Source organism: Eriocheir sinensis, chromosome 17 (assembly GCF_024679095.1).
Source record: "Eriocheir sinensis breed Jianghai 21 chromosome 17, ASM2467909v1, whole genome shotgun sequence".
Taxonomy (NCBI): Eukaryota; Metazoa; Arthropoda; class Malacostraca; order Decapoda; family Varunidae; genus Eriocheir; species Eriocheir sinensis.
In genome coordinates, this window is record NC_066525.1 from 5,108,847 (window position 1) to 5,121,445 (window position 12,599).

The following is a 12,599-nucleotide window of genomic DNA, read 5'->3' on the forward strand; positions in this document are numbered from 1 at the left end:
CCCTCCTCCCCACTAAAGCCCGTACTGTTTAACGTCTCGCCGCATCACTTCGCCTGGTTGAAAAAAACCTCTCGTAGAAGCTGATGTTTTTTTTATGGTCTGTATTGAGATGATAGTGATAGTTTTACCTGACTGATGGTTTTTTTATGGGCTGTATTGAGATGATAGTGATAGTTTTACCTGACTTCTACACCTTGAATGAGGAAAACACCCATAAAAACCCGGTTAATCTTCTCTGTGGCCCTGGAAAATAGTCGTAATGGGAACCAAATGCGTTGAAGAATATGGACCTTAAGGCTTAGTGAGGAGGGGGCGCTGAGTGACTCTAGTAACACCTGAGGGATCGTAGCTATTAGTGGTGGTAGTGAGCATGGAAGTGTTGATATTTGGCCAGGGAGTCGAACTGGGGCCGTCAGGGTTGCTTGAGGGTTACTGGGGGTGAGTGTGGGGCTGAGGGGTGTTATATCAAGGGTGACACATGGTGGTGAAGCTCCCCGAAACACAACCCATTAGTCATGTATTTTTCTTCTCCTATTCCTATATAGTTTTTTTTTATTCATTTTTTTTCTTCAGTTCTTCTTTTTCTTCTCTTTCTTTTTCTTTTTCTTCTTTTTCATTTTCTTTTTCCTCTTCCTCCTCCTCTCTTTCTTTTTTCCTTCTCTCTTCTTTCCTTCTCTCCTTTAGTCATGTATTTTTCTTCTCCTCCTACTCCTACATATTCGCTTTTTTATTCGTTCTTTTCCTTCAGTTCTTCTTTTTCTTCTCCTTTTTTCTTTTCTTTTTCTTCTTTTTCATTTTCTTTTTTTTGTTTTCTTCTCTTCCTCTTCCTCTCCCTTTCTTTTTTTCCTTCTCTCTTCTTTTCAATGGTATGGAGCCCCTTGGTAAAAGAGTAAAAGAAGTTACCCCCATAAAGCCCTTCCGTTTTCTGCGATGCGCCCCCGATGCTGACCTGACCCACAAAGCTACTTAATGAGCGGTGACCTAACCAGCACGAGGGGTTCCCGGCACGAGACCAACCTGGGAGCACCTTTTCGTGTCTCCCCACAGCCGAGTCTTAGCAGGAAGGGCCCATTACGAGCGACGCTGACCGACTTTGGGGAGGGTCGCCGCGTAGGGCACAGCGGTTATGGGGTCCTGTTCTTTAACCCTCTTGAAGACTCCTTACGTTCTTATGTTCTTATGTTCTTATTTTGGCGGGCAAGCATACATATTTGACAAGGCTTTCTTCGGAGGCGTTTTGGGGATTTCCACGAGTAGTTTTCTGACTCTGGTGGTAGTTTGACCCTTCTTCTGTACCATGTAGCCCAGTTGTTGTTGTTGTTGTTGTTGTTGTTGTTGTTGTTGTTGTTGTTGTTCCTCTTCTTCTTCTTCTTCTTCTTCTTCCGTATTTTTGCCAAGGTCTTCCGGTCATTAATTCGTAAATTTGTTTATATTTCTCTTCTTATTTTCCGGGTCTGTCTTTGTGTGGCCGCTATCGATGTTGATAAATGGTTGTCTGTCTGTCTGTTTTGTGTGTGTGTGTGTGTGTGTGTGTGTGTGTGTGTGTGTGTGTGTGTGTGTTTATCTCTTTAATGTTCTTTTTTGTTGTTGTTGCTGTTGTCGTTCTGTTGTTGTTGTTGTTGTCGGAGAGAGAGAGAGAGAGAGAGAGAGAGAGAGAGAGAGAGAGAGAGAGAGAGAGAGAGAGAGAGAGAGAGAGAGAGAGAGAGAGAGAGAGAGAGAGAGAGAGAGAGAGAGAGAGAGAGAGAGAGAGAGAGAGAGAGAGAGAGAGAGAGAGAGGGTTAGCCACGTTTCTCTAGTTCACATTTTTTTTACAAAGCGCATGAAAACAAAACACCGAAAATAATACAGAAAAAACAGAAAAAAATCTGAAATAAACATAATAAAACAGAAACAAACAGAAAAAAACAGAAATAAGCAGAAAAAAACAGAAAAAACAGAAAAATATACAGAAAAACGTAAAAGCAGAAAAAAACAGAAAAAAACAGGAAAACAGAAATAAACAGAAAAGAAGATAAAAAAACAGAAAATAGAAAAAAAAAACTAGAAAAAAATACAGATAATAAAGTCTATTAATTCGGCTGTTCCAGGCAAGAGGGTGACTGATGCACATTCTTTTCACTTCATTAATTGGTTGTAATTTGCCAAAGCTTTTTTTTTTCTATCGATTTGGGGTATATATGTGTCATGGCTGTGTGTGTGTGTGTGTGTGTGTTACGGAGCTTAATGGTGATGACGTGAGCACACACAGACACGGAAGGAAAGACAGAATGATGGAAGAGAGAACATAAAGAAAGGAAGGAAGGAAAAAAGGAATGAATGAAGGAAGGTGAACGGGAGGAAGGAAGAGGGGAAGAAAATAAGGAAGGAGGAAATAAAGGAAGGAAGGAGGTAATGAAGAAAGTAAAGAGAGAAGGTAGGGAGGAAGAAAGAAAGGAAGGAAATGAATAAAGGAAGGAAGGAAGGAGGAAATAAAGGAAGGAAGGAAGGAAGGAAGAAAGGACTTAGTGATTGCAGGTTGATCCGTCTGTCTGAAATGGATGACTTAGTTCCTTTATTATCTCTCTCTCTCTCTCTCTCTCTCTCTCTCTCTCTCTCTCTCTCTCTCTCTCTCTCTCTCTCTCTCTCTCCTGTTTGTTTGTTTGTGTGTGTGTGTATGTGCGTGTGTGTGTGTGTGTGTGTGTGTGTGTGTGTGTGTGTGTGTGTGTGTGTGTGTGTGTGTGTGTGTGTGTGTGTGTGTGTGCGTGCGTGTGCGTGTGCAGTCAAAGGCAGAAATTGCGTGACCATGTACGGTTTGTGTGTTTGTTTCCTCCTGTGTGTGTGTGTGTGTGTGTGTGTGTGTGTGTGTGTGTGTGTGTGTGTGTATGAAGGAATAAGGAAGAAGAAGAAGAAGGAGGAGGAGGTAGAGGAGGGAGAGGAGGAGGTGGGGAGGATTACACGTTAGGTCAATATAGTGAGAAACAACTCCCCTCCTCCTCCTCCTCCTCCTCCTTCTTCCTTCCTCCTCTCTGTGCCGAAGAATGGAAATATGTATAGAAAGGCCTCAGGGACACTTGCTCAGCCGCTCCCTTCTCCCTTACTGATAAAAATAATTGATGGGGTCGTAAATGATTAATTCCCCCACTCTTTTTTATTTCGTCCCCATTTCGTTTTTTTTTTTATCAACCTCCTTCTCTCTCTTGTTTCTCTTCCTCCTCCTCCTCCTCCTCCTTCTCTTTGGCCCTCCGGTTCTTGTTCTTTCTCCTCCTTTTATTTATTTTCCTCCTTTTTGCAGCTCCTTCCTCTTCTCTTCTTTTCTTTTCTTTCCTGCTCTTGTTTTTTTTCTACCTCCGTCTCTTTCTCTCGTTCCTCCTCCTCCTCCTCCTCTATTTGGTTCTCCTTCTGTTCCTGCTTCTGCTCGTTTTTCCTCTTCCTCCTTTTACTTCTTTTCCTCTTTTTATGCTCCTCCTCCTCCTCTTCCTCCTCTTTTTCTTTCATTAGTATTTTAAAGATAACATATTTGGGGAGGCGGTGGCTGAGTCGACAGAGTGACGGCGCCGCGTTCAGGAGGACGCGAGTTCAATCCCCGCCCGGTGCAACCAAGCTGTGATTTTTCAGCCGCCGCCGAGTGGCTTAAAACTACCCACATGCTGTCCAGAAGACCACCTATCAACCCGGACTCTAGATTCTAGGATTAAAGATGAACTCCGGGAGGGCAGCATGAGCCAATGCAGGATGGCGCCACTATAAACACTCGCCTGCGTCAGAACGGGCTGGGCCGACCCATCAGGCCCCACCGAAAATAAGCCTTGGGCCGACCATTAAGCCCCACCGGGAAGAAGCATTGGGCCGACCATTAGGCCCCACCGGGAAGAAGCCTTGGGCCGACCATCAGTCCCCACCGGGAAGAAGCCTACCGGCGCAATAGGCCGCGACGTAAAAAAAAAAATATATATATATATATATATATATATATATATATATATATATATATATATATATATATATATATATATATATATATATATATATATATATATATATATATATATATATATATATATATATATATATATATATATATATATAATTATTCTTCTTCTCCTGCTCTTTTTCCTCCTCTTCCTCCTCTTCTACCTCGTCCTTGTTGTTGTCTTTCTCACCTTTTCTTCTTCTTCATTGTCCTCGTTTTTGTCTTCGTCGTTGTCTTTCTCTTTGTCCTCCTCGTCCTCCTCCTCCTCCTCCTATCATAACTTACGTGGAAAAGAGAGTAACTTGTTCTTCTCGCCCTGTCATTAGTTACAAGGACACACTGTATATACCATTTACTTTATTCTCCATTTTTTTATGGGACGTTGCCAGAACAAGCCTCACCTACTTTGTTTTTGTTCCTTTTGTTGTTGTTGATGATTTTGTTGTTTATTGTGAGTATATTTGTAGGATGAAAGAACAGCTATTTTCACCATGTTTGTTTATCCATGTATTAGTCCTCCTCCTCTTCCTCTTCTTTCTCTTTCTCTCTCCCATCCTTTTCCTCTCCTTCCAATTCTTCATCCTCATATCCGTCATCATCCTCCTTGTCATCTACCTCCTCCTCCTCCTCCTCCTCTATTCGCTTATTTACTTATCTCAATTTATCAGTCTATCTATCTTTATTTCTATCTATCTTCCTCCCTCATCCTCCCACCCCCCGTGACAGGTATGTTGACCGTTCACCTGTCCCTAATACACACCGTAAATCTTTTAAAATCGATAACGAGTTTCGGTGAGGGAGGAAAGGAGAACTGGCAAGGGGTGGGGAAACAGACGGGGGGTGGCGGAAGGGGGCGAGGGGGCGGGGGTGAAGGCGAAGGCGAGGACTTGTGTGAAAAGGCTGCTGGGGGTGGATTAGAAAGTGAAAGGAGCGAGAGACCAGGTGAGGGAAGAGAGCTGGGATTAGGTGAGGGGAATGAGCCGTGTAGAGGGACAAGGCTGGAGGGATAAAAATAAACAGATATGAATGAAAAATGAAAAAAAAGTGCGGTGTTAATGTAGACACGTAACACAAAAGACAGAAAGGAAAGAAAAAAAGTGGGGAATGGATGAGGGGAATGAGCAAGCAGCGTTGAGAGACAAGGCTGGAGGGATGAAAATAAACAGATATGAATGAAAAATGAAAAAAAAGTGCGGTGTTAATGTAGACACGTAACACAAAAGACAGAAAGGAAAGAAAAAAAGTGGAGAGTGGATGAGGGGAATGAGCAGCGTTGAGAGACAAGGCTGGAGGGAAGAAAATTAGCAGATATGAATGAAAAATGAAAAAAAAGTGCGGTGATGATGTAGACACGTAACACAAAAGACAGAAGGGAAAGAAAAAAAGTGGGGAATGGATGAGGGGAATGAGCCGTGTAGAGGGACAAGGCTGGACGGATAAAAATAAGCAGATATGAATGAAAATTGAAAAAAAATGCGGTGATAATATAAATTGACCTCTCTTATGGCTACTCTTTACTTCTGTCTATTATGGGAGCGGCGAGTAGCGTTTTTTTTTCTTCTTTTTTTGAACACATTTTGTTGCCGTCTCCTTTGATGTAAAAAAAAAAAATAGGTAACACAAAAGACAGAAAGGAAAGAAAAAAAGTGGGGAATGGATGACAGGAAAGAACAGTATGGAGAGAACAAATAAAAAAAAAGTAATAAAATGCTTGAGAGATGTGAAGGGTGAGGGGCGGGGCAGGTAAGAGGGAGTGAGATTAAAATGAGGTTATGGAGAGGGAGAGAGAATGGCACGAAGGATATGGAAGAACAGACTGGTAATATCAAGCACTTCTGATTGTTTGATTTTTTTTATTTTATACAACAAGAGTCGGCTCAAGGGCAACAAAAAGAGTGCAGATAGAAAAACCCGTTACCTGCCGCTCCCACAACAATAGACAGTATAGAGTAGCCAAAAAAAGAGGTCAATTTCGGGTGGATTTTTAAAGCCAAAGAATAGCTATACATCGGGTTGCCATGAGTGTTTTTCCCGTACACAGCGCGGAAGCCTTGCAAAACTACCGCCGGGCTCATGCAACCACCAATGGAAACCCCGACAAACAACTTCCCCGACAGCCTTTTGAAATAGATATACTGAGGCTTCGAAGGGTTTAATAATATGGACCTAAGATGCTTATTACAGGGAAGGGGTGAGGTGTAGGTGGTATAGAAGGGATGAGACGTGGTGTGAGAGAGCCGCCCACAATCACTTCTGGACTTTTGTTTTTTTTTCGCTGTCATTGTCGCTGATGCTAAAGGAAGACGCGCTGATGGCTTCCGGGAATTCCTTGTGGTTATTTAGTCAGTGTAATGCAAGAGAGAGAGAGAGAGAGAGAGAGAGAGAGAGAGAGAGAGAGAGAGAGAGAGAGAGAGAGAGAGAGAGAGAGAGAGAGAGAGAGAGAGAGAGAGAGAGAGAGAGAGAGAGAGAGAGAGAGAGAGGTTGTGTGGCCTTGACTTGTATTGTGAGTTGGTCCCGTAATTTCAGACATGCACGTGTATAATGGTATTCTGGCACACACACACACACACACACACACACACACACACACAGTAAGCTTTTTTGTGTGTCGTGTGATGAGCTTTATAGCCAGGGTCAGCTCTAATCTCGCATGGCCCAGCAACAACAACAACAACAACAACAACAACAACAACAACAACAACAACAACAACAACAACAACAACAACAACAACAACAACAACAACAACAACAACAGCAACAGCAACAGCACCACCCCCACCTCCACCACCATCATCATCATTGTAAGAAAAAAAAACACCATGACGCTAGACTGTGTTGTTTGTCTCCTCAATCAACGCTGTGCTTACTCACCCCGCCACGGTTCCTGAGTCATGGCTGCAGCTTTTTTCCGCATTGTTAAACCCTCACCAACGACTCTCACACGACCGGAAAGGAGCAGCGGTGAGACTCGTAACATTTCGGCCCCCAAACACACATATTTGACAAGATTTTCGTATGAGTTGTGGGAGGCATTTCCAGGGGTTGTTTTGTGACCCTTCTGGTAGTTTTTTTTTTTTACAACGAAAGAGTCGGCTCAAGGGCAACAAAAAGTGTAAAAGTGTTGAATAAAAAAGCCCGCTACTTGCCGCTCCCACAACAGAAGATAGTATAGAGATAGTATAGATAGTATGGAAAGGTTTTCGTAGTTGTGGGAGGCATTTCCAGGGGATGTTTATGACCCTTCCGGTAGTTTTTTTTTTACAACAAAAGATTCGGTTCAAGGGCAACAAAAAGTATAAAAAGTGTAGAAAAAAAAGCCAGCTACTTGCCGCTCCCACAACAGAAGATGGTATAGAATGGCCAAAAGAGAGGTCAATTTCGGGTTTCTTCTTTCTAAGGCCCATATTCCTAGGCGCTTTCGGGTCTTACAACAGATATTTTCAAAGTCCACAGAGGAGATTGATTACTCGGGTTCTCATTACTTTTTCACGCTCATGGGGCAGCAGCCTTGTCATCTAGGCCCATAAAACTAGCCATGGCGATACTAACACCACAACCTTGACGAAAAGCTTACTAAATGTGAATGAGTAAGCTCAGAAATGTGTGAGAATGTGGGTTGGTAATAATGATAATAGTGGAAGTACTGAATATAAAAAAAAAGAATACGCAAAAAGAAGAAAATAAAGAGTTGTGTGAAGAGAGAGTGCGAGGATGGAAGGAAGAAGCCACAGAGGAACATAAGAGGAGGAGAAGAAGAGGAGGAGGAGAAATGCAAACAAGCAGAAGGCGCAGTACCAAAAAAAAAAAAAGAGTTATAAGAAGAAAGAGTGCAAGGAATACAAGGAAGAAAACCACAAAGGGACATGGGAGGAGAAGTGGAGGAGGAGGAGGAGAAATACAATCAAACAGGAGGATTACAAAGAAAGAGAAAAGAAAGATTTGTGTGAGGAAAGAGTGCGAGAAACAGACGGGAAGAAGGAAAGATGGCCACAGAGGAACAAAGGAGGAGAAGGAGGAGGAGGAGGAGGAAGAGAAGAGAAGGAGGAATACAAAGAAGCAAGAGAAGAAGTAAAACAAAAGAGGAAAAAGAAAAAAGTACGACGAATAGACGGGAAGAAGAAGACCACAAAGGAACAAAGGAGAAGAAGAAGGAGGAGGAGGAAGAGAAGAGAAGGAGGAATACAAAAAAAAAGTCTTAATTGTGAAGAAAGAGCGAGGAACAGAAGAAGAAGGAAAGAAGGAAGAAGGAAAGAGAAGAAGAGAAGAAGAAGAGGAAGAAGGAAAGAAGGCCACATACGAACAAAGGAGGAGGAGGATGAGAAAGAGAAGGAGGAGGGGGAGGAGGATGAATGCAAACAAGCGTCAAGGAAAGGAAGAAACACAAGCCAAACACACGTGTATGTTGACGTTGCGAGCTGCTGCGTGGCGTCCTGCACCCAACACACCACGCAACACTACCCCTCCCCCATCACCCACACCCACCCACACACCCCGTCCCCGCCCTCACACACACCCCGCCTCCACCTTCACACACACCCCGCCTGCACCCTCACATACACTTTCGCTTTGCCCTGTCCAGCTAAACCCACAATAAGTTTTCTCTATCCCTCCCTCCTAACGCACCCAACACACACACCTCACCCCGTAACACTCCTTTTTCCCTGTTGCCTATATACACCCACACAGCCACCCCGCCCCATGTACCTAAACACCCCTTCTCTCCCATACTCCCAGCACACCCTCACTATCTCCCCACTACCCTCTTTTTTTCCCGTCTCCTCTTATTCTCACGTCTTCACTTCGCCCTCCACTCCCATACATCAGCCCTGCCCCACCCCGCCTTACTCTCAAACAGTTCCCTTCATCCCTCCCACCTAACACACCTAAGACATCTACCCCGCGCCACGCAACACTGCCCCTCCCCCGCCCTCACACCCACACCCACCTTCCCACTCCCGTCCTCTCCATCCCTGTAGCACTTTTCACCCACAGTCTCACCGCTATAACTCTTCTCTTCCTCTCTCCTCTTGCTCTCATGTCCTCCCCTTCTCCCCAATCCTCCCCACCCCAACTCCAAGCCCCTATACTCCTACACTCACCCACACCCCTTCCTCCCCATTCCGTCTATTCCATCTCCGTTCGTCCTACCCCAACACAGCTACTATCTCTCCCCATCACTCTTCCCTAACCCCCACTACCCACCCTCTCCCCGTCCCTGTCGCTGCACCCACACTTTGCTCCCCCCCTCTCATGTCCTGGTGTCATCCCTCCCACGCATTTCACCCCACGGTTTCACATTTCACTCTCCCCAACGCTCTACACCCTCACCGTTCCTTGACACCACGCCCCCTCTTACCTTCACTCCTCCCCCCTCCTCCCCCCACGTAATGACACCCCTCTCCTCACCCCCCCAGCCCTATAATGACTCCAGGCCAAGGAAGTTCGCTCCTATAAAACGCCATAATAGCATGACCAACAGAACTGACGCAATTAATCTTCCGCGGGTCAGGTCAGGTCACCTCTCTCTGCCACACACACACACACACACGCACACACACACACACACACTAGATCGTTTTTTTGCAGTATTTCTTTTGTTTTATTATTTATTTTTTGTGTAATAATCGGTCGCTTCTCGGAACTGTAAATTTACTGTTTATTTTTTTTATTTTCACCTGAGAGAGAGAGAGAGAGAGAGAGAGAGAGAGAGAGAGAGAGAGAGAGAGAGAGAGAGAGAGAGAGAGAGAGAGAGATAAAAAAAAAAGAAAAAAAATGCGATGGTCGATGAGGTGTCATAAAAACTGGTCTCATACGCAAGATACGCGGAAATGGACACTTCTTTTTTTCATTTTCTGTGTGTGTGTGTGTGCGTGTGTGTGTGTGACCTGCTTCTTGAAAATCCGCCACGTAACACTGAGAATTTTAAGAAGTCGTTTGTTATTCCTAATTCTTTAAACACACATGACCTTTTTGTGTATGTGTGTTTGTATGTTATGTGAGCGTGTTTGTGTGTGTTGGGTGGGAGTATGTGGGGGTGGAAGGGGGAAGGAGTGTGGATGTGGGGGGGGGGGATGTTGTGTGTGTGTGTGTGTGTGTGTGTGTGTGTGTGTGTGTGTTCTTTGTCTGGCTATAGTAAGGATAATCTGTTAGTCCGTAAGTCTCATTATATATGCATCGTTATTATGTCTGTATTACGCTTCATTGTCCGTCTATCGCCCTCTGTATTGTTGACTGTCTACCTTACTGTCTAGAACTATCTACAACTGTCTACCTTACTGTCTCGTTATCTTCTCTGGGTGTCTGTCTGTCTAATCCTCCGTCGGTTCATAAAACCCTGATGCACGGTAGAGCTTTTGGCTGACTGGCTGATTTACCTGTCTGTTTGCCTGTCTATGTATCCAGTTGCTCATCTGACTGTGTGGGTGGATGGCTGAGTGGTTACCTGTACATCTATTTTGGTTATCTGACCGGCTGAATTACCTCTCTTGCTGCCTGTCCGTAATTGCCTGATTGGGTACGTGGATGTCTGAGTGGGTATCTATACGTCTGACTGGCTGTGTTAGCTAACAGGTTGGATTGCCTGAGTGAAGTTGAGGGGCTATCCATACATATGTCTCGTTTGGTTAGCTGACTGGTTGACTGGTTGGTTGGGTGGAGTGTAAAGCTCAGTGCCTATCTGTACATGTCTCGTTTGGTTAGTTGACTGGTTGACTGGTTGGTTGGGTGGAGTGTAAATCTCAGTGCCTATCTGTACATGTCTCGTTTGGTTAGTTGACTGGTTGACTGGTTGGTTGGGTGGAGTGTAAAGCTGATTGCCTATCTGTACATGTTTCGTTTGGTTAGCTGACTGGTTGACTGGTTGGTTGGGTGAAATGTAAAGCTGATTGCCTATCTGCACATGTTTCGTTTGGTTAGCTGACTGGTTGACTGGGTGGAATGTAAGCCTGATGTCCTTTCTATATATCGGTCTTGTTTGGTTATCTGACTGGTTGACTGGGTGGAATGCAAGGCTGAGTGAGCAGTCTTTTTTGATATCACAGGAAGCAGTCAAGAGTCAAGAACGAACAAACAAACAAACAAGCAAAAGAAAAAAAAGAAAATAACCCTCAAAACTACAACTCACAAAAAAAGGAAAAGTGAAAGCGAATTCCGGCAAAAGATTATTCAGAGACGGTTTGAACGATCTCTTGATTCTCACCTTCTGGAAGCGTTCAGGTCAGGGACAGGTGGAAATACAGACGAAGGAAGACTGGCTGTGTGTGTTACTAGTGTTGCTTGCCCTGCCTGGTGAGCACATGCAAAATAGTTCGTTGTATTGCGTGCCCTGCCTTCTAAGCGTGTGTTGCATTATTCACAGTGTTGCCAAGTAAGGGGTAGTGTTGCTTGCTGTCCCTTGCATGTCCGTGTAGAATTGTTCATTCAGTGTTGCATCCCCCGCCTTGATGACTGCATGGGGCATAGTTTGTTGTGTTGCATGCCCTGCCTTAGTGAGTGTTTGTGGCATAATTTGTTGTGTTGTATGACCTTCCTTGGTGAGTGCGTGCGGCATAGTTCCTTGTGTTGCGTGCCATGGCTTCTCAGTGCGTGCAAAATAGTTCCTTGTGTTGCGTGCCCTGCCTTCTCAGTGCGTGCAAAATAGTTCCTTGTGTTGCGTGCCCTGCCTTCTCAGTGCGTGCAAAATAGTTCCTTGTGTTGCGTTCCCTGTCCTAGTTGAATGCGTGGGGGTTAGTTCGTAGTGTTTCTTGCCCTTCCTCTGTGAGTACGTGCGAGATAATTCCTTGTGTTGCGTGTCCTGGCTTATAAGAGCGTGCAAAAGAGTTCCCTGTGTTGCATGATGTGTCTGGGTAACTTTCCGCCCGGGGCCTCCGCGTCGCCGCTCCTGGAACACTCACACCGGGGCCTCCACGCCTCGTAGACACGCAAGGCACCCAGACCCAGGTACGGTTAGGGGGTCAGGCACAGGACGGGTGGCTGGGGGTGGTGGCAGGGGTAAGGATCAGGCACAGGTGGGGTGGGGGTGGTAGATAAAGTATTTGCGGGAATAAATCCGAAATTACCCTTCATGGCGAGCTGGTATCAAGTTGGATGAAGCTTGTGATCCGGTAATGGCCTGCCCCGGTGCGTGGTGGTTAGTAGAGGCGCCCTGCTCCCGCGAGGCTCCGTGCTACTGCCGGGGATTACCTCTTCGCCAAGGTCGTGCATCGGGAAGGTGGTTTTTGGACGGGCGGAGAAAGGAAGGTGTGATTTAGACTTTTAACCTTTTCAGCTGATATCTTCGTTGTTTTTTCTCTCTTTTCTACGGTGCAAGGTAAATACAGGACCTATTTCTGAAATGTTTATAAGATATTTTCATGGAGGAGAGGGTGTTGAAATAGATGATAGTGAGATATGAGAAAAGAAAAGAAAGAAGAAAAGAAAACCACGTTATTATCAGATTCCTTTTTTTATTGTGGAAGGTAATTAGAAGATGTGTTTTAAAATTTATTATAAAATGGCTTCATGAAGGATGTTTAAGTTCATGGCAGTGAGGAAAAAGGAGAGAAGAATAAAGAGACCGGTATCATAGTAGTGGAAAGAGAGGGTGATTTAAATTAGTAGTTAGAGAAAAAGAAAAAGAAAAGAGAGGAGAGAAGTTTTAAATTGAGGAGAA

General features: G+C 44.6%; 1 protein-coding gene across 2 annotated transcripts in view; it reads left to right on the forward strand.

Annotated features, from left to right (window-relative positions):
* Positions 1 to 12,599, forward strand: part of LOC126999828 (uncharacterized) — a 50,357-nt gene that overhangs the window by 19,239 nt on the left and 18,519 nt on the right. The gene's annotated exons all lie outside the window — the stretch shown is intronic.